The following is a 23642-nucleotide window of genomic DNA, read 5'->3' on the forward strand; positions in this document are numbered from 1 at the left end:
TCTTCCTAGAGGGCACACAGTAGTCTGTGCAAACTAATTATTTTAATTCCATCTCCTTTTTCACAGCAACAGTTTCCTGAAGAGGCATTTTTATCCCCAGCCGAAGCCATGATTGTTTTAGAGTAGGCACTTAGCCTAAGATGGTACAATCAAAATATAGCTCTAGAATCTGATAAAAAGTCCATGGGGGAGACACTTGAGCTCTCCCTCACTAGCATGAGGAAAAAGGAAATCAGGTGCTACTAGCACTGGCATGCACCTCCACGACAGCCTAAGGATGACCAACACCTGAAAGGCAAGGGCAGAGAATGGTTTAAGCCAATCAATTTCATGATTATTTGCAACTAGATTTGCAAATTATTTGCAAACGCAAGTCCTGTTGAATCCACAGCCAAAATATATCAAATCTATCCTTTTTCTCTCAGCAGTGACTAGGCTCATCCCAGCCCCCATCATCTCTCATCTACAATGGATTCCTAATTGCTCCCTCCAGCCTCCCTTCTCCTCAGAGCCAGTAGTCTTTCTAAAACTCGTATCACTTTGTGAAAATTAAAGAAAGGACACCTTGTTCACAATGAAGTCAGGAGGCCAGCAGGGGAAGCTCTCATGCCCTACCACTCCTAGTCAAGTGCAGACCCAACAGGAAGACACTATTTTTCAAGTCAGTAGGTCAAGTCACTACTACTTTACTACCTCAGCAGGAGGAAGAAAGGTCCTTTTTCTTCCCTGGTAACAGCCCAGCCAATGAGAGACAGTCCCAACCCAGCCAATGAAAAGTTACCATTCCAGTTTACTCCCATGGACTTTTTGTTTGAAATAGCCTTGCCACCTTCCCCCATTCCCCTCCATGGTAGACCATTCTTCTTTGTTCTGTTAACTTGCCCATGGTTTTGGAAGTAGTTTTCTTGTTTCAGATTACAAGTCTCTGTCATTTCCCAGCAAACCCACTTTTGCTGGTAACATGACTTTTATCTTTAATGTTAACATTAGTTGTGGTAGGAAATGGGACCCAGGAAAGATCCCTCAAAACTCCAAGGCTGGTGAGCAAACAGGTGCCAGTACCCATAGAGCCAAATGGGTTCACTGCTTTCTCGATGACCCTGGAGTGTGAAGGTTAAGTTTTTTCCTGGATTTTAAGCTCTACTTTGTGTCCAAGCTCTTTATTTGAAATCTGTCTTAAGGTCTTGTTTCTTATGAGAGTACTCTTTTGCCCTTCAGTCTGACTCCGTTTCAGAGACAGACTTCCTATTGGAACTGTCCTGGCCTTCGGCCTGATTCCTTCTCGAACCAGGCTCTTCCTGTTTAAACTGTGCTTTCAGGCATTTTCTCCTTGCTTTAGAGAAAAACCTCTAAGGTAGGGGATCCCAGTCATCAGAATGCTTTGAAAGTGCCCCCCTTTCTGGGACCCTCACTGGTTTTATGTTTAAAAACTATGGCCCCTCCACATGCACATTTATAACCAAATAGACAGATTTAGTGAAAAGTACTTTAGAGCACCAATAGCTATTATGGGGAACTTTCGATCTCCCCAAACTTGTTTTTCTCAAATTAAATTAGAAAGCTGTGGCTCCTTAAATGAGAGACAGAGAGAGACCTGAATGGGATGCCATTTTAATTGATACCTTGAGGGATCCAAACGTTTTCAGGATTCAAAGATTGCCTCTGTGCAAAACACTATTTCTAAATTAACTGAGCCAAGCAAATCATGGAAAGAAGACTAAACGGCTTCTAAGTCTTCTTTTTCTAACTAAATGGACCAACTTAAACAAAAGTAATTTAAAACTTTAGTGGCCATTATAGAGAACTTTCAATCTCCCCAAACTTACTTTCTCAAAACTGAATTGGGCAGCCATGGCTCTAAAATTGTTAAAACTGAGTATGATTTTGGGATTTGGGGATTTTGAAGCTTCCAAACGTTACCAAGAATCTAAAAACGCCTCTTCTAGACTAATGGAAGCAAGCAAAGGAGAAAAGGGGGCTTCTGAAGCCTCTTTTTTCCTTTCCTGTTTTCTATCTCCAATTTATCTGGTATTCAGTTCCTACCTTTGCTACATCATCCCCCCCCCTTTGTATACTGACCCTTTCACAGAACTTCCCTTTTCCTCTGAACTTCTCCCCACTCCCTCCTTCCCTGAATGTAATAAAACCTGCCGCTTTAAAGTTAAGTCTTGGGATGCGTGGGTGGCTCAGTCGTTAATATTCTGCCTTCAGTATGGGTCATGATTCCAGGGTCCTGGGATCAAGCCCCACATCGGGCTCTCTGCTTGGTGGGAAGCCTGCTTCTCCTTCTCCCACTCCCCCTGCTTGTGTTCCCTCTCTCACCATCTCTTTCTGTCAAATTAATAAATAAATCTTTTTTAAAATTTTTAAAAAAAAGTTAAGTCTTTGGATCCAAATAAATCCCAAATCTCTTACGTTCCCTGGACCAAAGTCAGACTATGAGCCAGAGTTAAAATTTCCTAAAGTGACTCAGGATCCATGTTCGCAGAAGAATTTAACATAGTTTTCCAACTTACCACCCCAGTTTCTAAGATTTGTATCAGCCAGGCCATGCGCTCGTTGGGGAGGACCACGCCAAACGCTGGATGAAATTAGCCCCATGAGAACATCCTAAAACATTTAGAGAAACAAACCCCTAACTTTGGCAAGATCCTAGAACGCTCACCGGAAATCTCCATCAGGCAATTACAGTAGCTTTTCCTAAGCCTGTTGACTGAAACAGAATTCAGATTTGCACACAATAGCCTGGTGACCTGGTCATAACTACTATAACCAACGCCAAAGTGTCTCTGGGGAAGATTCTAGTCTTCCTTTAGAGAATCCACCTGGGTAGCATTTAGCTCTCATTTACTAACAGGTTGAACCAGGATTTTTTAGTTGAAGGAGCAGCATGGAATAGGAAACTGCATCTACTCCACATTTAGCTAGCTTGGCAAACCAGCTCACTCACACCCACAAGGGCCACCTGAAAGACCACTAAAACTCTTGATTTTCAACCCTGGCCTATGACGGCCTCTAAACAGACCAAAACCCCTTGGTTTCTGCTATAGGTGCAAAGGGCCAGGGCAATAAAAAAAAAGACTGTTACAAACTTAAGTATTGCAGGAGCCTTCAGCCCTCTTGCCAGCCTTTCCAACGTCCTCCTAATTCCCAGCGACGAAGCTCCAAGGACCTACAGGGGCTCTTCCCAGTCCCCACTCTTAATTGGCCTGAAGAAGCCACTCTCCAGACTGAGAATAAATCTTTGTCTTACTGACTCCATAGCTACATTCTCCGTATGCAACGCCAGTCCTGGAGAGCAGGTCCTGCAGGCATCAGAGCATGAAAACAGCCCAAATAGAGTGTGTGTGCGTGCGGGGGGGGTCTCTCATAAACCTCAAAGATTCCTGTCTCTACACCTTACCTTCTTGGTTAGACCCTTGGAGAGATTCCCACCCTTTTCTCCTTAGTTTCTCCATCCCATTCATTCATGGGACAAGATTTCTTAGGAAAGTATTATGCCAGAATTTCTCCCAAAAGAAGGAAATAAGTTTAGAATCAAAATTGCCAACCAGGGGGACGCCTGGGTGGCTCAGTTGGTTAAGCAGCTGCCTTCAGCTCAGGTCATCATCCCAGCGTCATGGCATCGAGTCCCACATCAGGCTCCTTGTTCCGCAGAGAGCCTGCTTCTCCTTCTGACTCTGCCTGCCACTCTGTCTGCCTGTGCTCGCTCGCTCTCTGACAAATAAATAAATAAAATCTTTAAAAAAAAAAAAAATTGCCAACCAGGTGGATTAAATGAGCCTTCAGCCTCTTCTGTTTGCTCCATCTCTGATGGCACGATAGGGGAGTCTGGGGACACGGTGCATTTGTTCCCATCGGGTCAGCTGCCACCCTCTTTATAGGCAGATTCCTCAACTGATACTGGCAGGATTCACAGCACGCCTCCCACCAAGATTCATACAGATCCCTCGCCACCTCTCCCCAGAACAAATGCCCTATAAATAAAGAAGCCCTTTAAGGAATCAAGCCCAGAGTAGGAGACAGACTCAGGGCCTTATCATCCCCCCCCTATACTAGGCCCTGGGAGCCCCTACTTTACCTGTGAGAAGACCCCTGGCCAGGATGGAGGCTAGTCCAGGACCTCAGAGCAATAAATAACATTATCCCTGGGCACCCTGTTGTTCTCAACCCCCACACACTAATGTCCTTTCCCACTAAAAGCAAATCCTCCTTCCCTGTAATTGTTCTACATAGTGCACTTTTAGTGTTCCAGTTCATAAGGATAGTATCTTCTTGCTTTCACCTGGGAAGAACAGTAATAAACCTGGACAGTAATGCTCTGGGTTATACAGGCAGACCTTCTTAACTCCTTATAAACCTTAAAAGCTGATTTGGAGGATATAAAGTTTTCTGCAGGCTCTAGTTGGTTATAATATGTATATGATTTGCTTCTCTGCTCCCTTTCTCAAATCTCTTCACAGGAGACAACACTCATCTGCTAAAACTTTTGGCCTTAGGGGCGCCTGGCTGGCTCAATGGATGGAGCACATGACTCTTGATTTTGGGGTTGTGAGTTCAAGCCCCATACTGGGTATAGAAATTACTTAAAAATCTTTAAAAACAAACAAACAAGGAAAAACAACAACCACTTTGGGGTTTAAAGGGACATAAAGTCTCCCTCTCTCCCTCCCTCTCTCTCTCTACATATATATGTTCCCCCTTCCCCCGCCAGTTTGCTCAAACTCAGGTTCCATATTTAGGGCATCTGATCTGGAAACAAGAACTACTTTTGCATCCAGACAGAACTCCTCATGACTGCTTAATACAGACAGATTACCTTTTGGATTTCAGTGACTTTTATAGGAAACTCCTATAACCAAAGCAAAATTTTCATGGTTGGCTATTTTTATTTATAGGATGAAAATGGTAAATATCATGCTGGGTATGCTAGTGTGACTCCTTTGAAGTCACTGAGGCAGCAAGCACCTTTACCTTTAGCTACTTCAGCCCAAAAGAGTTACTTGAGCTTAGCCCAGGGCAAAACAGTAAATATTTATACTGATAGGGGCTACGCCTTTGGGGTATCTCATGATTTGGAATGTTACGAAAACAACTAGGTATCCCTACCTCCAGTGGGACAATATTAAATATGGCTCCTATGTCCAAAATTTATTAGATGCCATACTTTTGTTGGTTGCTCTGGCTACTATTTAGGTTCCTAGGAATCCCAGATTCAACTCCCTGGATGCCAAATTGAACACCTTGCTGAAATTTCTGCCAAAAACACTGTTCTCAAGGAAACCAACAGCCTAACTTCTGCCATGTTTCAAAAGAATGTTCTGCCAAATGATAATTTGGAAAAACTGACCAGAGATACCCAACAATTGACCCCAGAGAGGGAAAAACAATAAGAAATCTAATCATCGTTGGTTCAATACAAAGAGAACACTGGTTTGGACATTACAATCAAGCCCTACCAAAACTTCTAAAATCCCTGCTTAACAACTGCCCGTACCTTAAACCATGAGTCTATTGACAAAATGATAGCATTCAACAACTAGTAAGTTTTGATAATATTGATAAATATGTTTGGGTAACAGTTGGCATGTTTTCACTGGACACACAAACTAATCACAGCGATTCCCTGTACTTCTTGTGGAGGCCCCACGAAGAAGGCATGACCTTGGCCATGGGGCTTTAACCTGCTGGAAAATCTTGCAACCATGTGAAGCCTAAAAACAAAAGCAATGTGAAAGAGAGTGACCGAGGCTTGATGACATCTGAGTCCCTAGATTTTTTTTTCTTTTTTTTTGCGCCCCTAGATTAAATTAGGCCTGAAGCTGGAATTCCCTTGGTCTTTAAGTTACATGAGCCAATGAATTCCTTTTTCATAAAATTTGAGCAGCTTGCTGTGTTTATAACTAAAACAGTCTTAGTTTTCTTCTTTTCCAATTAACATCTTTTTTTTTTAAGATTTTATTTATTTATTTGACAGAGAAAGACACAGCAAGAGAGGGAACACAAGCAGGCAGAGTGGGAGAGGGAGAAGCAGGCTTCCCACCAAGCAGGGAGCCCGATGTGGGGCTTGATCCCAGGACCCTGGGATCACGACCCAAGCCAAAGGCAAATGCCTAATGACGAGCCACCAAGGTGCCCCCGATTACATCTTTTCTGTTCTTCTTCCCCACACTCCCTAAGTGCAGGTTGTGTTTGTTCACCGTATCCTTAGTGAGCAATCCACTGTCATCAGCGTCTCTTCTGTGGGCTCATCCTCCAGGACACTAGTTATGTCCTCTCTCCCAAGCTCTAAATTTCAACCTGCCAGTAAGACACTTTGATGTCCAACCAGCACCTTAAACTTGATAGGTCCAAACTCATCACCTCCTTTCCAACCACACAAGCTCTTCCTTCTGTTCTCCTTCAAGACGTTAATGTACCTGAGACGCACTCCATGGGAAACACTGATCTTCACCACTGACTCGAAGCCCCTGTTGGAAGCCACAGGCCCCAAATGGCATCACTTACACTAACTTCCCAAACTGAAGCTTAACACCGAATCTAACTGCAGTTTCAACCTCCCCCAGAAATGTAGTCTTAACTGGTTGGTCAGGAATTTTTGATCAGTGCCTGTCGGTCTGCCACAGGGGCCCTCTCTATCCCCCAAAGGAAGATAAGGTTATCTACATGAGAAGACCTCCAGCTTCTCTCCCCTTGCCTGGAATGTTTTGCTAGTAACTTCTTCCACCCCCTGCCCCCATAAAACCCTTCCATTCCATACAACTCCTCAGAGCTCCCCTCTACTTGCTGCCCAATTCATAAATCATTTAATAAAAACCAATTAGATCTTGTTTTAAAATTTACTTAGTTGAACTGTGGTTAACAACTCTCCTACACACACACAGGATCCCCTCATCAATTCTCAAACTGTGTGATCCTCTTATGACAGGGTCTTTCCTTATTCTCATTCCCACTGCTAGTACCCTTGCTGACGTCTGCATGTCAACCTTTCTCTACTACAACGGCCTCCCAGTTGGTTCTCCACCAATTCCTGCCTTTTCTAATTTATTCTGCACATACTCCCAGATTAATCTTCATAAAGCACAGCTCTAGCATCCCCCTCCTCCACTCATTTCTGCCTAATGAAATGTCTTTAGACAAACTACCTCCATTCCAGGCCCTTTACACCCTGCACACACCACATGCTCCATCCAAGCACAATTAACTACCCGTTGGCCCTAATTACATCCCACCCTTCCTTCTTCTCCCCCTTTGCTCCTTGCCTTTTCACCTCCCTGCTCATGCTTCAAGCCCCATCTTAGAAGCCACCAAGACTCAAGGAAGGAAGGTCTCATCTGTAGCAGGCGGGAATAAAAAATGGGCCTCCCTGAAAATAAATTGATCCAAGAATCTGTGAATAATTAACTTACATGGCAAAAGGGTAAATATTCCCTCATAAGGCAGAGTGACTGAATTAAGAGTCCTGAAAGAAGGCGTATCCTGGATTATCCAGTTAGCCCCTAAATGCAATCACCTGTATCCTTCTAAGAGTGAGGCACAGAAATTTTGGACACGCAGAGGAGAGGCAATGTGAGGACAGCATAGGCAGAGATGTGGCCATATGCCAAGGAATGCCAATAGTCACCAGAAACCGGGAAGAGGCGAGGCATGGATTCTGCCCTAGAGATTTTGAAAGGAATGCAAGCCTGCCAACACTTTCATTTCAGCCTTCCAGCCTCCAGAAGTGAGAGAATAAATTTCTATTGTTTCAAACCACCCAGTTCCTGGTAATTTGTTAGAAGAGCCCCAGGAATCTAACAGACCATTCTTCCCACCAGCTTTATCTCCTACAAATAAAGTTCCCACAGGATGTAACTTATACCTCTCTCACACCATTTGTTGCCCATCTGTATTTATATTAAGATAGAACTTCCCGTAAGCTGATTTGATTTCAAGCTCATCAAAAGTAGAGACTGCATTATTCATCTTTGTTTATCTTGAATGTTCCTTGCCTTGCATCTGGTAAAAGCTAAATAACTGTCTTTTTAAAACTCATTGTTTTTTTTTTGTTTTTTTGAGAGAGAAAGAGAGGGCGAGCACGCACAGGAGTAGTGGGGAAGGGCAGAGGCAGGGAAAGAGAATCTTTTTTTTTTTTTTTAAGATTTTTATTTATTTATTTATTTGTTTGTTTGTTTATTTATTTATTTGATAGAGAAAGATCACAAGTAGGCAGAAGGCAGGCAGAGAGAGGGGGAAGCAGGCTCCCCGCTGAGCAGAGAGCCCGATGTGGGGTTCGATCCCAGGACCCTGAGATCATGGCCTGAGCTGAAGGCAGAGGCTTAAACCACTGAGCCACCCAGGCGCCCCGGGAAAGAGAATCTTAAGTAGGCTCCACACTCAGTGCGAACCAACCGGGGCTCAATTTCATGACCCTGAGGTCAAAACCAGAGCTGAAATCAAGACTCTGACACTTACCTGACTGAGCCACCCAGGTGCCCCCAAATTCACTAAATTTTAATCAAAGTCATTAATGTTTTATCCACAAAGCCTAGAATAATGGTGTACCAGCATTTGTGTGGGGAAGACCACCCCTAGAGCTACAGCTATACAAATCCAACTAATGACTAAAAGGGCTGCATTTTCAGCCTTTCCCAAAGGTTAAAATGACTGGGGCCAGGGAGGCTGGTGAGGGAGATCCCCCGGGGCACCCATAAAACCCAGAGTGGTCAAGAGCTCTACCTGCAAACAGTAACTTATGTTGCCAGGAATAATGAATAAGTGGGCAGAGTAAAACCTTTCAGAGCCCTAAATGGTTCAGTCCTGCCCTACAAAAAAGGTAGAAGTCTCTGCATATTTCCCTTAGTAATGAAAAATGCTCCAGAAAGATTAAGAACACATCTGTCCTTTGAGCCAATCAGATTCATTAGTGGAAGGGCTTCAAACAATTAAAAATGCTATCCCCATATTAAAACAAACAAACAAACAAAAAACCTGCTTTGTTCTTCATAACATCACTACCACCTGAAATTATTACACATTTGACTCCCCCACTGGAACACAAAGTCCACGTGGAAGGGACTTCAGTTATTCACTGCTATATCCCCCTTTGCTTACAACACTGACTGATATATACAAGGTCCCCAATGCAGGTTTCTTCACAAAAGGAGGAAGAGAGAGAAGATGGCAGGTTAAGGAACAACTAAGGAGTTTTCCCCTTCTGAGTCTGTAGGTTAAAATGGCAAGCATAATTTCTCACATAGCCAGCCACTCTGCACAAAACAGCACCAGCTCACGGCATTCACACAGATTTGCTAACTAATTCCCTAAGTGGAAAGAATGAGAAATTCCCAAGAACATTCTAAGGATGAGACATCAAACCTCCAGGATGAAGGTGGGTAGTAGAATAAGAAAATAATCTCCAGCAGCTGCTGGCTGCTTTTCTGTCCAGCAATCTTGCAAAAGGGAAATACCTGCTTCCTTCAGCTTGGACTTCCAGAAGCTAAGCCCCTGGCAAACTGGTTGTCACTCTATGCAAAGACAGACAGATGCATCAACCAAAAAACTTACTCACCATCTGTGTATCAAGCACAACTGTAGCGGCCCCTCTAGTCATCGCACTGTGGACAGGCTGGCTGTTGTCCCCACCCAACTCCATCTCAGCTGAGAAGTTGAGGTTTGATGAATAGAATAAGCTCTAACACCTCAGTCATCTAGTAATAAGAAAAACTCCACTAATCCACAGTGAAATTTCTAGATAACCAAAATGTACCTGCTTCATCAATTAAAAAAAAAAAAAAAAGATTTCTTATAAATGTTCGGGGTTGCAAATCTTCTATCAAAAGATTATTATGCACCTCTGCAATGAGAACACTTATTTAACGACATCATCCTAGGTTTCCTTTGTTTAAAAAAAAAAAATTAAGCTGAGTAAAATTTAAATAAATAAATTTAAATAAATCTTAAATAAAGATTTTATTAGCCGTATCCAATGTTGCATGAATACAGCAGCATCCCATTTAGCAGACAGAAAGGAGCTCTGAGATGCTGTACAAAATGAAAGACTTTTATAGACAGAAGTGAGTAGGAATAAGGAAGTCATGCTAAGCCAAAGCAGACTGGCTACTTTGAAGTCATTTTCCTTTAGGGGATGACAAGGGTCTATCAGGCAGATCACTAACTAGTGCTGTCAGATAACTTTTGATTAGATTCCATTTCTGGGACAGCTGAAACTAATTAAGTCTCAGTTTGGTGATGTAAGGCTCAGCATGAGGGACTCCATTACAGGCCTGCTATCTTGTTTTCAGTGCCTGAAATCTCAATTGTTCTGCCTGGGCAGGACTCAGGCACTAATGAATGAAGATGCTATCTGCCCCAATGATATAGACTGTTGCTTCAGTGCTCAAATGTGAATTCCAGAAGATCCTCCCTCATTCTCAGGCCACTGCAGACCTGTCTTCAGAGTGTTTCCAAGCTGCCTCTCTCCCAGATAACTCTAGCAAGGATGGAGAATGCAGATGGCCCAGGCTCTTAGAACTAGGCCTGACCTAATAATGGATACAGCGAGTGAGCAATTCACTGTCCAAGAGGGTCCTCAGACTCGGTGCCCACTCAAGGGCTTCTAGAAATGCACAGTTAAACATCAGTCCCTGATGTTCCAGAGCCATTTACTCCAAGAGGTCCTGGCTTGGAGCAATAAGCTGTCAACCAGAAAGGCTTGAGATCAGCAGGACCAACAAGACACACAGCCTCTGTAGGCAGGTCTTCTGAGGCCTGAGAAGACATCAGGTGAGAAGAAATCTATCTACAGGTATCTACACACAGAGAAAGAAATGTGAGTCATCATGCTGTGCAGCTGGTGACAGTGGGGAACTGTCTATACCTAGTCCAATTCACCTTCACACCTGCATGCCAACTATGCACCTGTAGAGTTTCATTCTATTAGGGGGATGCAGAGGATGAATACCATGAAAGGCTCCAAATCACACAACTTCCAAAATAATGAGCAAATGTATACTACTCATCATCACAAATACATTCTCAGTACTTAAGAACTGTAATCCTAGAATTCACTAATGCTACATTCATTAATAATGAACATCAATCTTGCAAACACAAGTAAGAGGGAGTGGTGAACTAGACAAAAACAAACCAAAAAAAAAAAAAAAAAAAGGGCTGCAACTGACTTTCCAAAGAAGCAAATCTATCTCAAAAAGAAGAGTACCCCCAGAAGAATGGGGAAAGGGGGAAAGCAGTACTAGCTGTGTGATCTTAGAAGAGATCATGTCACCTCTGAGCCTCAGGTTTTTCATCCGTAAGACAGAAACAATTCCTATCTCAGGGGTATTGGTGTTTTTTGAGCTGTAGATTGAAACCTACTGGGTCTTAAAAATCAGTTCAGTGGATCACAACTAGCAAAAAATAAAATATGGTGCCAGGAGTCAGGCTAATTCTGAAAGGGGTAAACATCATGCTAACATAATGTGGTACTTCAGTACTAGAAATAAATACTGACATGCCAATATTTTCTTTTTGCTCTCCAACACTAATCACTACACTCAACAAATTCCTCCTGAAACCAGAAGCCTGGTTCTCACTGCCCAACCGGTTGCTAATCTTCACAGCTGACTTAGCACTACTCCACCGTCTGACAACCATATGTGCTAGGGACAAGCCAAGTGTGACAGTAACCAAGAGCTTCTGACCAAGTCGGCAGGAGGGTTGTGCTTTCCCGCTTTCTTGTCCCAGGGACAGTCGGTTTTGCCTCCCTCCCAGAAATCATCATGACCAATCGACACACATCCTTTAATGAATCTTGTGGGAGATATAGAACTCCAAGAGCAGGAGCCCAACCCCAGAGACTTTATTTGCTGATGAGAAAGCACCTAACCAGAATTTGAATAGTCAAGTCCCACAGAAGACTGGAAAAGGAAGGATGATGAAGAAATGGAGTGCAGGAGCAGAGAGGGTTCCACGAAAAGCTGGGGCTGAAGCGAACATAAGAATGTAAGGGCTCCACGCCACACAGGCCTCACGTTGGTGAGGGCTCCAGGGCCCATGCTAAGATGTCCCTGCTTCCAGCATGCAGGCCCCAAAGAACTCTGGGGCCACCTCCTCTGTGGGAGGGCCACCCACCTCCTCTCTCCAAGACAGGTGCAGAGTAAGGCAAGTGCTCCCCGCCCCCCCACCGCCCCGCTGCCCTGTTGACTAACCGTGAGATGCTCACAGGTCTTCCTCTGTTACAGGCTCTTTGACCAACCCATGGAAGGAAATGACTAGGGAGACCAAGAGGTCAGGAAAACAGAATGGCTAAAGCAAAGAGCATGGAACTCAGGTTCAGCATACCTGGGTTCAAATTCTGACTTGAAGTTCAGGCCTTTTTGCTCATCCCTGTAAAACAAGAGCCAATACTTCTGATCATCCAGGAAGCCTGCCTCTGGATGCATATACAAGTCACCAGCTGGTCATGGTATGACCAGGACCTTCTGACTGGGAATTGTAATCACATCACAGCCCTGCTCAACAGCGCCCCCTGGCCCTCACACACCTGCAGGGATCACTGCAACATGTCTGAAAAATCAGATCTTTCAGCTTCCTTAACTATGAGAAACAAAACAAAACAAAACTCTTACAAGTCAATAAGATGTACCCACGTCCACATGAAAAAAAATCAGCAAGAGACAATTTGCCAAATACAATAACCTGTACACTTATTTAACCTCACTAGTAATCCGTGTCATAAAAAATAAAACGGCCATAGAAGCCATTTTCTTACATCAGACTGAACAGATCAAAAGAACATTCATGGTGGACCAGGCTTGGAGAAAACCCATAAACTCATACAGTACTCACACAAATGTAAATTAGTACCACCTTTCTGAAAGGCAGTTTGGAAATATGTATTAAGAACCTTTAAATGGTTCACATCTCCTCTGATCTAGTCATTCCTTGGCAAGAAATATACCCAAAGTGAATATCTATAGAAATACTTCATTTACATGAGGATGTTCATCATGTCCTTATAAGAAGAAACAACTGGGGCGCCTGTGTGGCTCAGATGGTTAAGCATCTGCTTTTGACTCGGTTCTTGATCCCAGGGTCCTGGGATGGAACCCCATGTTGGGCTCCCTGCTCAGCAGGGAGTAGGCTTCTCCCTCCCCCCTGCTTCTACCCTTGCTCATGTGTGTTCTCGCTCTCTCTCTCAAATAAATACAATCTTTAACCAAAAAAAAAAAAAAAAGAAGCAGCAGCAGCAGCAACTTATATGATCTACTTAACAAAGATAGGGAAAAACACCAAGCAGCCATAGGAAAAAAAAAAAAAATAAGCAGGGCACAATAAAAATGCTATCAGCAGTTATATTCTAAGTAGTAAAATTAAAGATAATTTAAATTTTTAAATATTTTCCAATCAGCCCCACATTTTCCACCAAACAAGTATTGTTTCTATACTTTGAAAAAGTGCCAAATGGATATATCTAAGCTTCTCAACTCCTCTGTACTGGCTTCACCCTAAAACTTTCTGGCCTGGCCCTCAGGCCTTTCCACTGGGACCCCTGACTTATTCTTGGTCCATCTTTCCAGACACATTCCTGCTCCTTCAGCTCAGATGTCACTACCCCACAGGCACTTCCTCTGTCCTTGCCCCCAAGCCATGCTAAATAGGTCAGAATGATGAGCAAGCCCCAGTCCCACAAGGAGGGAGGCAACAGGAGATTCTGCAAAGCAACCAAAACAACCAGCCCCTGAGGTCAGCTTCCCCAACCACACTATCTATCTAAACTCAGCAAAGCTAAGAGACATTTGTGATGAATGAAGATGAAAATCTTCAGGAAATTTCCAGGAAAAAATTTTTTGTAGAAAATTTCCCTGGAAAAAAAAGGGGGCCCTGAAATATCTCAGCTCATCTTGGTTTTCCACCCCCCCTTTGATCCCCTGGACACTAAAAGTCTTTGGTTTTCCAACTTCAAATAATGGCTCATTCTTATACTTTGGATTTTCTTTATCTTATTAATACAGGATTTATTTGCCTTCCCTCTGTCAAACTCTGAGCTAACCACTTTCCTCTGGCTGCCTGGGGAGGCGTAAGAAAAGGAACATACAGGGTAGAGGAGAAACAGGAAAAAGATGGAGGCACAGGTCCTTCACACAGTGAAGAGGATGAGAAAGGCCACCATCAGGCAAAAGAGCCCCATGCCCTCCGAGAGGGCAAAGCCCAGAATGGCACAGGGGAAGAGCTGTTGCTTCAGAGACAGGTTCCTGACATGACCAATGATGAAATTCCCAAACACAGTCCCAGTTCCAGCCCCAGAGCCAGCCACGCCTACCACTGCAGCCCCAGCCCCCATGCACTTGGCTGCTGTGCCAATGTCCCTTGAAATGGCTCTGATTCAGCTGCGACTGGGAATAAGTGAAGTCAGGGGACACAGGGCTGCCAAGCTGCTGAGGCTCTTATCCGTCAGTGTTTCCGGTGCTTTTAGCACTGCTGTAGACATTAATCGGTTCAAGGGCTGAGAAGTGCCCCTGACCAAGAAGGGGGCGGAGATGAACTTCGCACAGACCTACATGTCCAGGGAATGAGGGGCTGTGGCAGGAGAGCTGCTCCCAGTGCACAGAAGACAGGGAGCTCGTATACTGGATATTTTAAGACCAATGAGAAATGTTAAGAATTGTGTGTTAGAACACCAAACCTCGTAATGCAGATAATTCTTCCTGAGATCTAGGAAAGAGGATCTAACCACAGCTCCTAGGATTCAAGCAGGACCCTCTAGAATGTTAAGATATCACTTGTCTGATAAGCCTCTAGGAAAGGCTGATATCTCTGGAAGAAATGGTTCTTGGTCAGAAGTGCTCAATGTAGTGTGTTTTCAACAGACCACTATGTGAAAATTAAAAATTCTCTGTACAGAGAATTCTGTGGAGCAGACAGAAGATAGAAATGGCAGCTGTTCAAGAGAAAACTGAGAGTCTGGCTGGCATCCCTGTGAGAAAACAAAGCCCATGTGGCTCTTGTTCTCTCAAATCTATAGGGGGTGATAGACGTCACCTCCAACACAGAACAGACCGGACTGCAGTAGGAGATTCTACTTAAAGTAGCCAGTGAAGGAGGTCTTCGGGCTTCTACTAACGCCCCTCCTACTCAAAAAGTAGGGTGGGACACTACACACCGACAGTTGAGGGGAATACAGAGGATTTATGATTTATGCCTTCAGAGGGAAGCCCCTGGAAAAACTAGCTCAAGGGAATCAGAATGCACGCTGGCTGGTCAATCCCTCTGAGCCGCTTCTCAACTGATTATTTTTCCACAAATAACCTCTTATTTAGAAGACTATTATTATTTTGAAGACTGAATGTATCAGTAACTGATTCATTCTGAAGAGAAGTGCCCCATCACACTAAGAATCTAACCACAGCATCTTTGTTAGGCCCTTCAGGTAGGAGTGCAGCCAGGACCTGCACCACCCTCTTCTGACTCTTCCCTGATCTCCTACCCAGCATCCTCTCCTCCATCAGTCAACTCCAGTCGAACACAGGCACTTTCCATGATCAGTTGTCAGCTCTTGCCCTTCTTAATGTCAACAGCAGAAGCCCAGAATTCACAAGTGCTATCAATCAAGAGGAACCAGTTTATCCTTCACCCCAAACACGGAACAACAAAAGTGTTGCAAGTGACTGCTTCTAATGTAAGATGAGCTCGGTCTCTCAAAACTGAAAACTTCCTGTTGATGAAAGCAGACAGGGCGCATGCCTTTTGATCTCAATATCCCACTTAAATGAATGTCAATAAGCATAGTAAGGAATAAAACCATGTCCTTTTAGGCAGAAATAGTAAGGGACAGGGACCAACCACATATATGAGATTTCGAGAAATTTCTGGATAATAGTGTAGATTGAAGAACTAAGATGGAGGATATAAAACAAAGCGTAGCCAAGAGGATATACTTCAGGAAGGCTGAAAAAGATATACTTCAAAAAGGCTGAGAAAAGATATACTTCAAAAAGGCTGAGAAAGTAGCAGCCCTCTGCTACCCTGGAGGAGTTCCGGACTAAGATCTGACATATGGGATGATAGATGAGATTTAGGAGGTGTGGCTCCCCATCCGTTCAACCTAAAATGAAGCCTATCAAGCAACAGGCCCCATCTAAGCACACAGAGGTCTGAGACAAAGTCCCAGTCAGGAGAGAGGTGAGCCCAGACATTGCTGCTCATTCTCTCCTTATCCAAATGGAAAGAATTTGGACAAGTAAAATAAGATTTTACGTATTTGGGTTATCCTGCCCCGTTCATCCAGACCCTCTTCCACAACTGTCCTTGAAGGGGAGAGGGATGGAAGATAACCTTTAGTGCATGGTAACCAGACCCAATGAGACTACTGGACATCAAACTGCGATACAGACTCTAGGCTGCATACAAGGACTAGCAACTGGATGGGCTCGGTGCCGCCTGCCTTGGGAGGAAGCAGTTGTGTCCTGCAGACCAGAAGAAAAGACTGACTCAAGCAAGTACACCCTGCAACAGCCCCCCCCCCCCAGTTAGTATTTTCCTGAGAAGACACATAGAGATTGTTAATATGCAAACTTCATACAGTGCACATGACCCTCAACGTGATGTTTTCAGTCAACATTTATTAAGAAACAAATATTTGTGTCTCAAAAACCCATCTGAAGGGTGCCTGGGTGGCTCAGTCATTAAGCATCTGCCTTCAGCTCAGGTCATGATCCCAGGGTCTTGGGATGGAGCCCTACATACAGCTCCCTGCTCAGTGGGAAGTCGGCTTCTCCCTCTCCCACTCCCCCTGCTTGTGTTCCCTCTCTCGCTGTCTCTCTGTCAAATAAATAAGTAAAATCTTTACCATTTGACATTTTTTTTTACAGACTTCTTTATTTTTAGGGAGAAAGAGAGTGAAAAAGAGCACAGGGTGGGGAGAAGGCAGGGGAGAGGGAGAGGCAGAATCTCAAGCAGACTACAGACTCAGATTACAATCTGAGCCAAAATCAAGAGTGAGACACTTAACTGACTGACCCACACAGGCACCCGCATTTTAGACTTTTAACAAAACAGTATATTGGGAAATTTTAGTTACATTCCAAATAACAGTAGCAGGAGGTCAGAATTAATAGATTTCAAAACATTAATCAAAATTCAAAAGGAATGTATGGTCTTCAGATTACTGGTATTTTGAGAGTGGTCACACTGACAACATATGCTTTGTGAATAAACAATAAGAGGCTTTCTTTTAGAAAAAAAAAAAAAAAAGAAAGAAAGAAAGAAAATGACCTGATGTCTTATAGTACCATATAAAGAAATTTTTAGTGTAGCAACCAGGGTGAAATAAAGCTATACTCTGTAGTTTCTTCATCCTAAAGCATGGTCTACAAGAAGATGAAAGCTTGCCAGTTTAGGAAGCTCTACTACAACCCCAAACAACACCCAGTCTGACGATCCACCCGATAATGGATCCCATTATTAGTGCAACCATATAAGGTGTCCTCCAAACTGAGACACTGCAAAGGAGAGTATCACCCACCTCATCCACATCCATGAGCAAAGACTGCTTCAACCCTTCTCTTCCTTGGTGAGTAATACAGTTCATTAAAGCTGCAGTTCTTGCTTTTTTTTTTCAAGATTTTATTTATTTATTTGACAGAGAGAGTGCATGCACAAGCAGGTGGAGCAGCAAGTAGAGGAAGAAGAAGCAGACTCCTCTTCCAGCAGGGAGCTGGCTGCAGGACGAAATCTGGCTGCAGGACCCTGGGATCATGACCTGAGTGGAAGGCAGATACCTAACTGACTGAACCACTCAGGCACCTCCCTCTCTACACTCATAATTATTGAGGACCTCAGTAGTTGCCTATGTAATTTATATCAATCAATAACTGCCATTATTAGATATTAAAACAGAAATTCCCAAAATACAGGAAAACAGTGTGGCATTTCCTCAAGAAATTAAACAAAGAATTACCACATGACCCAGCAATTCCATTTTGGGGTCTATGTCCAAAAGAACTGAAAGCAGAGATCCCAACAGATATTTGTACACCCATGTTCACAGCAGCATTATTCACAATTTGGGTTGTTCGCACGTTGGGGCTACTGCAGAGAACACTGCTTTCAATATTCTAGAACTTGTCTTTTAGTGAACATTATGAACATTATGTACAAATTTCTATCAAGTAATCACCTGTGAATGTTCATAGGATTTGTATATACATGGGTTTTATTTTTTTTTAAGATTTTACTTATTTGAGAGAGAAAGCATACACATGAGTCAGGTGGGGGAGAGCAGATGGAGAGGGAAAGAATCTCAAGCAGACTCCAAGCTTAGCACGGAACCCAGGCCAACATGGGGCTCGATCTCACAACCCTGAAATCATGACCTGAACCGAAACCAAGAGTTGGACACCCAACCGACTGAGACACCCAGATGCCCCTATACATAGGTGTCAGTAAATATTTGCCAAACAGTTTTCCAGACTGGTTTTACCAATTTATACTCCCACAAACAGTACATGAACTCCACATACTTGTTATCCCTTAGTATCTTCAGTCCTCTTAATCTTAGCCATGCTGATGGGTGTGCAGTAGAATCTCATTGCTGTTTTAATTTGCATTTCCCAGGACACCTGGGTGGCTCAGTTGGTTGGACGACTGCCTTCGGCTCAGATCATGATCCCGGAGTCCTGGGATCAAGTCCCACATCGGGCTCCCAGCTCCATGGGGAGTCTGCTTCTCCCTCTGACCTTCTCCTCACTCATGCTCTCTCTTACTGTCTCTCTCTCAAATAAATAAATAAATAAAAATCTTTTAAAAAATTTTTTTAAAATGTTGTTAATTTGCACTTCCCTAACAACTAATGATGTTGGTCACACTTTCGTATATATATATTTTTAAGATTTTATTTATTTATTTGTCAGAGAGAGAGCGAGCGAGAGCGAGCACAGGCAGACAGAGTGGAAGGCAGAGTCAGAGGGAGAAGCAGGCTCCCCGTGGAGCAAGGAGCCCGATGTGGGACTCAATCCCAGGACGCTGGGATCATGACCTGAGCCGAAGGCAGCTGCTTAACCAACTGAGCCACCCAGGTGTCCCACACTTTCGTATATTTATTGACCACCTGAAGAGCCCCGTTTTTTTTTTTTAAGATTTTATTTACTTATTCAACAGAGAGAGAGAGAATACAAGCAGAAGCAGGAGAGGGAGAAGCAGGCTTCCTGCCAAGCATGGAGCCCAATGTAGGGCTCAATCCCAGGATGCTGGGATCATGACCTGAGCTGAAGGCATATGCTTAACGACAGAGCTACCCAGGCACCCCATGAAGAGCCCCATTTAATTGAGTTGTCTTTTTTATATATTCATTTTGTAGGACTTCTTTACATAGATTCTGGATATGAGTTTAATGTCAAATGTATTTTTTATCTTCTCATTTGTAGACTTCCTTTTCATCTCTAGACCTCCTCTCCATCTCTAGACTTCCTTTTCATTTAGTTCTTAATTTTAATGTAGCTCTATTTACCATTTCTTTTATAATTGGTGTTTATTTTTTCTAATTAGGGGCTTTTAAATATCACTATACCATTATCACACCTATAAAAATTAACAATTCATTTATATTAAACCTCCAATATTCAAATTTACCCAAAATTTTCACATATTTTTCTTCTTCATAGCAATTTGGTTGAATCAGGACCCAAATAAGGTCCAGAAGTCATTCATATGCCTTATTATTTTAATGCATAGGCTTATCATATCTATTGCTCCCCCCTTCTCTTAAAATGGGGCACAATATCTCCTTGCCATGTATTTTCTAAAGTAACCAGGTCATTTGTCCAATGGTGTTTTTCAATGTGTTCTCCTGTCCCTTGAATTTCCTGTAAACTAGCCCTTAGAACTAAAGTATTGATTAGGCTCTGGTATGATTTTTGGACAAGATTCCTCCTCTGATTTGTACTTCCATCAGGAGATACCCAATATCTGGTTGTCTGATGGTAGCAGCATTGATGGTTATGGTCTTGTTTATCAATTCAGTGGGGAGTTGAATATATTAATATTCTATCACTCTTTTTCCATTTGTTCTAGTAAAATAATCAACTATTTTGTTACTCTAAGGTATAGTTCCTATGGGAAAAGCATGATAGTGCCTCAGAACAACCTCATTCTAAGCCCCATTATTCAGAGGAGAAAACGGAAGCAAATTATTGGGGGGAACTCAGGTTATAAACCAAGCAATCCAAGAAGAACTCTGGGCTTGTAACTACTAGGCTCTAATGCCTCTTCTAAGAACAGGAAACATGCGAATACTCAGTATGTCTTTGTGGGGAAGGAGAGACCACAAAGATAGACACTCTCATACAGTTAGGGTGGCTACAAATTTACTGCAGGAAGGAAATATATTAATTGTATCAAAAGCTTAGACAATGTACATCCCTTTTTAAATCAGCAGTTCTAAACATAGTACTTATCTAAGGATATGCATGTGCATAAAGGGCTTTTTGTGTTTTGTTTTATTTCAACAAGGGTACTTCCTGCAGCTTGCTTATAATAGCAAAAAAATTAAACAACTTAAAAGCCTGATTGGTTCAATAAGTTCAAGTACAGACACACAATGAAATGACATATAGACATTAAAAACGATGCTGGTTAAATGTTTATAGACTTGAACAATGTTCGGGGCATATTCTTAAGTTAAAAAATGAGTTATAAAACAGTAGTATTCAATACAAAGAAAGGCTATGCACCAAAATGTCAACAACAATGGTTCTCTCTCAATGGCAGGTTTGAGGTGACTTATTTTCTTTTTTGGTGATTCTACAATGAATATCATTTATTTTCATCGTTTCTTTCACGGTAAGAAAAAGTTTGAAATAATGCTTATAAAGAACTTAACGAACCTTAACGGTGTGGGAAAATGCTTCTGGCAGCATAAAGAGGCAAGCTATCAGATCAGACATGGTAACTGCTATTATGACCGTGTGCAACCACATGCATTTGAACAATGGTTGTCTCCCTGCATTATGGGACTGCAGATGGGTTTCATACTCATATGTACACATCTCTGTGATTTCTACAATATATGCTGATGAAGTAATGAGACAGAGAAGAGCTAAAACAGATTTTGAGAAAATAAGATTTAAATAGGTAGAGGTAGGGAGAGGGGTGACAGAGAAAAAGCACAATTCAGGAAGTGGAAACAGCAAGAGCCTAGACTGATATCACGGGGCACCAAGCAAGTGGAGGGACTGGGTAAGAGAGAAGACTTTATAGTCTTCGACAGCCAGGACTCTTTTTTTCCCCTCTAATTATAGGGTGGTTTCAGAGCTGTCAGAGGATAGAAAGGATAAATGGACTACAATTAGAAGTAATATACTAGAGCAACAGGTAAGGAATCCAGGTTAACCCCTGGTTAGAACCTGGATGGGGTGAGAGAGCAGAAGACACAAGAACCAATGGACTTAACCTACAGCAACTTAGAAATCTGATTCTACCTGCAGAGGAGACAGAAAGAGGGTCAATGTCTAGAAAAAAGGAAGTCAGATTTGAGATAGTCACTGATTGAGGGATATGCACCAAGGAATGTTCTGGATGTCACTGAAACCACCAGGACCAGCAGGAAACAGATTGTGGGGTGAAGGCTCTGAGAATCACCTGCTGAGGAATCTGGGGTCAATGACAGAAATCCTCTCAACATTAGGGACCCAGGAGCAGAGAGTATTGTCAGTAAATCCCAAGTCTCACCAGCTCTTTCAGCAGAGTCTTCATGGAGAAGCCCCAGGATGGCCCTGCGGTGACCCTAATACAAAGGACTTGCTGACAAAAAGTAACAAAAGGACATCTGACTTTGGAAGGAGATATTGCATCCTGCACCAACAGTGGGCACTCACGAGCAATGAAACTTGGCTCAAAACGCTGCCTCTGCGGCACTCTGGGGAAGAGAGAAGGTGCAATTCACAGTGTACCCTTTGCACCTCTCTAATTTGGAACCATGCACTGCCCAGTCAAAAGGACACAATGAAGTTTAACTTCCTTAAAAAGGTCACTCAACTTAGTGGGCCTTATTGCCACCCCCACTGTTGGGGCAAACGGCGTGGGAACAAAGACCGGGGACTGGCGGGGAGCTGCCTAACGGATCCAGACTACCATCACTGGCACTGCACCACCATGCACAAGGCTTGGAAGGCAAGAGCTCTGCCCAAAGCCCGGGAGCAAATTTGTATTTTTCCAAGATGGCCCTGGAAAAATACTAATCAAGAGTCAGGGTCTCTACGTCTTCTTCACAAACCAGAGGCAGTACAGCACATGAAAGGTTGTGCTTTCTCATGCCGAGCAGCCTCCAGCACGGGTCAGGAGAGTCAGGGAGGCTGTCACAGCATGGGGAACACGAAGCTGTGTGCAGGACAGGTACTCTGCAAGCCTAGTGAAAACGCAAATGAGTTCAATACAGTCCACCTGCATGGTTCCTAGAGCAGAGGGAAGAGCGTGCAAACCAGAAACACAATAGCCCCCCATGTCTGCAGTTTTGCTCTCCCAGGGCTGTTACCAGGAGTCGGCCAGGGCCTGGAAGCAGTTGATCCTCCTGAGGTACTGTCAGGAGGTCAACAGTAGCCAACCTCTAAGTTACTATGCCTAAGTCACTGACCACACTTCATCTCATCACATGGGCATTTTATCATTTCACATCATTACAGGAAGGGCGAGTACAGAACAACATTTTGAGAGAGAGAACACATTCACATAACTTTTATTAGAGTATATGGTTGTAATTATTCTATTTCAATATTGTTGTTCATCTCTCACTGTGCTAATGTGCAAATTAAGCTTTATTGTAGGTATTTAAGTTTAGGAAAAAACACAGTAGATATAGGATTCGGTACTATCTGCAGTTGCAGGCATCCTCTGGGGTCTGGGAACATATCACCTGCAGATGGGGGGGGTACTGTATGGACGCTCACATTCTTTCAGTTTAAAGGATGATTATTTGCATCCTTTTGCAACTGGGAAATTAGTTACAAGATTCATTTTTTGTGCAGTTGTATTTCTTGAGATCAATGGAGAAAGAATGAAATATTTGGAGATTTGGAGCCAAAAGTGGTATAAAAAAAAAAAATCCTGAACATTTTCTTCATGAACAGACACCAGCCCACCCTCAGAGCTAACAGAGACTGAATACAGCAGACACAGGATTCAGTGAATGTTCTGAGGAGAAGGTGTGTGTAATACTGAGTGACTGATTATTGCTGGAACAAACAGTTCTGATACTAAAAGTCATCATCCAGAAAGCAGCCTCATGTGCAGCTCAGTATGAGGAGCCCACCCCACACCAGGAGTTTCTTCCAAAGATACCCGAGCGGCTGCTCCCAAGGATGGACTTCAAAATATATAAACCACCAGTAACTGGGAAAACTGGGCCTAATCAACTTTTTCTGCCCATTTTTTCCCCTCAGGATCTCCACATTACTGATATATATATGAAAATATACACACACATATACTTTGAAAGACTCATTTTGCTACTGATAATAGCTATTTTGCTATTTTTCTGATTTTTATAGCCACATAAGAAAAATAGAAGCTCTTTGGGCATGCTTTTAAAGTCTGTAAATTAGGGACATCTGGGTGGCTCAGTGGGTTAAGCCACTGCCTTTGGCTCAGGTCATGATCTCAGAGTCCTGGGA

At 43.1% G+C, this 23642-nt stretch overlaps 1 protein-coding gene and 1 pseudogene across 4 annotated transcripts in view; both read right to left on the reverse strand.

Moving 5' to 3' along the window:
• The window catches only part of CDS2 (CDP-diacylglycerol synthase 2), a 63361-nt gene that overhangs the window by 33526 nt on the left and 6193 nt on the right, over positions 1-23642 (reverse strand). The window lies entirely within an intron of this gene.
• On the reverse strand, positions 13918-15485 carry LOC309871953 (ATP synthase F(0) complex subunit C2, mitochondrial pseudogene; annotated as a pseudogene). Its single transcript has 2 exons — positions 15467-15485; positions 13918-14721 (listed from the first exon to the last, which is right to left on the reverse strand). The product of its transcript is annotated as an ATP synthase F(0) complex subunit C2, mitochondrial pseudogene (transcript).

This window comes from Mustela nivalis, assembly GCF_964662115.1.
Source record: "Mustela nivalis genome assembly, chromosome: 8".
Classification (NCBI taxonomy): domain Eukaryota; kingdom Metazoa; phylum Chordata; class Mammalia; order Carnivora; family Mustelidae; genus Mustela; species Mustela nivalis.